Genomic DNA, 4,850 nt, shown 5'->3' with positions numbered 1-4,850 from the left:
TTAAAAATTATTATGATGATTTTTTATTTGAATATTCTATAAAAAAAATTTCCAACAAGTTCTCATTCAAACAAGTCTAATGCACACATTGTTGAATGTTGAAACAAAAAACAACTAGTTCTTTAGTCCCACATCACTTAGGATTTCTAAGTTGTGTTGTTTATATACCTTTCCTTGTACCCATAGTTTAAGAGCTTTCATGATATTATGGCATCATGTGAGCTAGATTATTTATATTTAATTTAATATATAATATAATAAAAATTTTGAATCTTATTATTAAATAAAATATATGATATTTAAATTAATTTAATATTAATTAAACATTTTATATAAAAATAAAATATTTAAATATATTATTAGTTGAACCGGCCGGTTTTTAAAAAACGGACCGGTTCAACCGGCGGTTCAAACCGGTTTTGGTCGGTTCGTTGTTAGACCGATTCTTAGGGAGGATCGAACCGGCTGTTAGACCGGTTTACGGTTGAACCGGTCGAACCGGCCGGTCCGGTCCGATTTTCAAAACAATGGAATTTACAAACATACTATACTCTTAAGAATATCATTTTCAAATATATTATTTTCATTAAGGAAATTATGATCTTCTTAAACTCTCATGATATGAAGACGAAAAAAATTTCTCAAAGACAAACAATTAATAATATCACTTAGTTATGTTATAATTTGGAAGAGGCAAAAGAGTAGGAAGAAAATTTTATGATGACAACTTAACCTCATAAACTATAGGGCCATAGAAATAAACTATAAATAAAAGATGATATCTATCTCCTTATTAAAAATAGCATATTGGATATTTACATATGCTAAGCTACTAGATTAACCGTTGAGGAGGGAGTTGGCTAGGAGATAAAGAAGTAGTAAGGCATAAAATCAAACATTTTTATAGGAACCTTCAAAGGTGTGAGATCAAGTTGTGCCAAAATCTTTTTTGTTGTTATATTGATATTATATAGGTCCAATTGCTTTTGACACGTCTAAATAAAGTGACCTCATGCCCAAATAGCTTATAATGGTTATAATAATTGGAAAATTTCTTTATAATCAATCTTTGATTATAGCTACACTTATTTGAACCAATTCATAAATAATTAGGATATTTATTAAGTCACATGGTCCTTAGCCAATAGTATGGTATTGCATGACCTAAAGAGAGTTACTGTATTAGCATATGAGCGTAAGGATTTATCAAATAATGAAGCTAGTATGAAGATGGTAGATTTATCAAATCGATATATATAAGGTGAGAAAAGGTTATGTTGGTAATAAAATGGAGAACCCACCTCAAAGGCAACATCTATTCATATGAGGATTTACTAATTAAATTGTTCATAACAATTTCAAAGAGCATCAACACCAAATCACCCTCATAAGAGGTTAATAGTAATGGAGAAACACATTTCTAAAATATCAAAGAGGCTACTATATTGTTAACAATAGATAAAGACTTGAAAGATATCCTATTATCCAACATATATGCATAAGATTTTTTTTTATTTATTAAGGATGAGAGGAAATACCTAAGGGGATATATATGGACCTAGTCTAGGTTTATCAAAAACCCACACCTAAGCAGCTATGAATAACCCCCAAGATAAACTCTAATGAGTGCTTCGATGAGTGTCATATCTAACTTGACTTTGATCATAGTGAGTGCTTTCAATGAGTTCCTTTAACAAGTGTCTTCAATGAGGGCCTCTTAGATTAAGGTGTCTGCTAAGTCAGAGTGCTCACTATAGATAAATCTAGGTATGTAAGCATTTCTTGGTAATGGGGCCAGTGCTCTTCTGGTGGAGGCACACTCCTTTGAGATGATTTCCTTGAAGAGGCAAGTTCTACTAGGATGATTGCTTTGGGCCAACATTTGCTACGTCGAGTCTCTCTCTTAAGACTATCTAAGCCATTTGATTCCTTAGTTAAGCTTTTCTCGAGCTAGTGCTTTTTTATGTTGAATCTTTCTAAGATGGATTCTTATATAAGCCGGACATACCTTGGTCTAGTGCCTCTCTGGGTTGATCCTTATCAGTTGCTCACTATAAAGCCTCAAGACCTAAATTGAAAAATTTATCTTTCATCTCTTGATTACTCACCATAGCATCTAATTTCCATTCAGACTCAACATATATGTCATATTTCTAGGAATTAGTCTCATACTACATATCACAAGTCATATGTAATTTATCTTTCATGTAAGAAGTTGTCACTTCCTATCCGTCAGCATATCATATCATATTTATCAGCCTCCTTATACCTCCATTTTTATATCACTTAGAATCACACCATAACTCTTATTTCAAGGAAAGCTTATCAGCCCACCTTCTTTAAGGATAACATACCTCCAATCAACCAGAATCGATAAATTATTTCTATCCAGCCTTTTTTTTTACAGAAATTTAATATCATATTAAGCATAATAGAGAATATCACACACATTCAGTACATCTATTATTATACACATCAATATGTCTTTAGTATGCCACTAATTTGCGAAAAATACCTATTGAACTAAATGAATTGTAATTATGTGCATGTCATGTATTTTATGTGTAAATGTAGTGCATTCGCATAATCATTTTATAATTAATATTGTACTATTAAAGTCAATTAAAATGACATATAAACAAAACCACTGTGAAATTGCAATAATAATCAATCAAAATACTGTGGATGGTGATATCTAACATATTAAAATTTATATAATTAAAAATCACTAAAATAAGAAATATTATTTGTTAATTAAATTTAGGAGATATAAAATCCAAAAAATCAAAACCAATGAAACTAGAAATAGGATTCGAGTTACCTACCATGATCAGAACACTTTCCCCATTGGACTAACTATGAAAATGACTAAGAGTGGACTTTCTCTCTCTTTTCTCTCTCAAGATCTCTCTCTCTCTCTTCATCTCTCCCGCTTTCTCCCCTCTTTCTCTCCTGACCAAGCAATAATGAAGGGTAGGGATGGTTGGGTAATGGCTTAGTACATGGATTTAGATTTTTTTAATATAAAAATCCAATAATTTGACCCAGCGTCATGGTACTCGCTTTCCTAGTATTATTGCGCCAACAAATCTTTTAGATTCTCCTAGAATCTCTCCACCTGAGACTCAACTTCATGGCAGAGCTGCCCCGGCACCACAATGTTCACTAAGAACCAATTTTTTGTCTAAAAATCTGAGAGATGAATATTGGGGCGCTGTAAACTCTAGTGTTGTAATGCTCACAGAAAAAAAAATTCTAAACATGAAATTTGGTTATTACAATCTACCCACCTTAAAAAAAATATCATTCTCTATACTTCTCCCTTCAAACCACTAATATATATAATAAAATTATTAATTATTAGTAGCATCATACATCAGCTAAATCATATATTTATTCATTCACATATGTTTGCATGTTAGTTAACATGCATGTCAATCAATTAGTTTCAATGTATTTTAATGCAAAAGTAATATCATTAAAAATAAAGAACTATACCAGTGGATCTCTCTTGGGCATCTCTCGCTTCCTACTAACTTAAATTGTATACTTTTAGATGTATAAGTGCAATAATCATTGACTGTGTGGGTTGCATTTTAATTTTGCTCAAATTTATATTCCTAACATCAGTCCTGCTTATGGAACCTTGATTAGACATTCTAATCCCTATCATTTCATATTCATATGCCTATTTAGACTAATATGTCCTGAACCACCCATATCTCTCTCCAAATCCTCTCTGAGGGTAATCTATCTTTCAGTGTCCGTACTAACCACATCTGAAGTACTATCCAATGATTAGATAACATTGTCATGTATGTCTCATCCTGTATCTGAAACAATCCAACACACTGTCAGCTGGTAACATGGCGACACACCCCAAAATCTAAAATGAAATAATTTTATTCATATTTTTTTTCTCTTTATCATATTTTTTTTTTTTTTGTTTTTTTTTCTTCTTTAATAGTTGATAACTAAATCATTAATAACTAAAGCTAACTAATTATATTCAAGAAAAATATAAATAATTATATTTCTAATATTTATGTTTTACTTTAATGTCCAAAATACTATATATAATAGTCACTACAAGCTACAAAATAAAATATAAAAAACCAAAAAGAGTTGAAAATAGAACTAAACTAGCATCATTGTCTAGCCTCACACTATAGACTCCTTACCTTTACCAAAAATTATATAAAAATCTTGTAGTAAGTATAATAGTCTAGCAAGTAACCAAAACTCAATGTTGTATTCAATGCAAGGCAAAAGAAACAATACGCCTTCTTCAATTTCAGTCCATATCAATCAATAATTTATAGTTTATCAGTATAACCAATAAGCAATCTATAAAATCCATAGAATTTTTATAGTGAATCCATTATGATTAGTAAAGCCAAAAGAGGTATATCAACTATAAGAAAATTTTATAAAAGGACTATCGATTAATGGGCCATATCAGTATGTTATAATATATTGTTTTAGAATCAATGCTAGTTCAAGCAGTTTTATATAAGTTGTATCTATCCAAACAACTTAGTGTACTATCATGTAAATACAATCATGAATATAATTATGAAGAGCAAGGCTGAACATTCAGCTTTAATGTAGTGTTTTCATCCTTATATATGTTATCTATCATATCTATCTATATGGCAATCATATCTTTCATTTATTTTTATTAATTATTTATTTTCATAGGTAGCTTTCAATAATATTTGAAGAGTACTCTTCACTCTTTATCTATTTACATAGTTTGGTCAATTGATTACAAGTTATAACTAGGATCACACTATATATCTTTTATTTTAAGAAAAGCTTATTGGCTCAGCCTTCTGTGCATGATATTA

Source organism: Dendrobium catenatum, unplaced genomic scaffold, assembly GCF_001605985.2.
Source record: "Dendrobium catenatum unplaced genomic scaffold, ASM160598v2 fragScaff_scaffold_207, whole genome shotgun sequence".
In the NCBI taxonomy this organism is placed as follows: domain Eukaryota; kingdom Viridiplantae; phylum Streptophyta; class Magnoliopsida; order Asparagales; family Orchidaceae; genus Dendrobium; species Dendrobium catenatum.
This window is presented reverse-complemented; position numbering follows the sequence as displayed.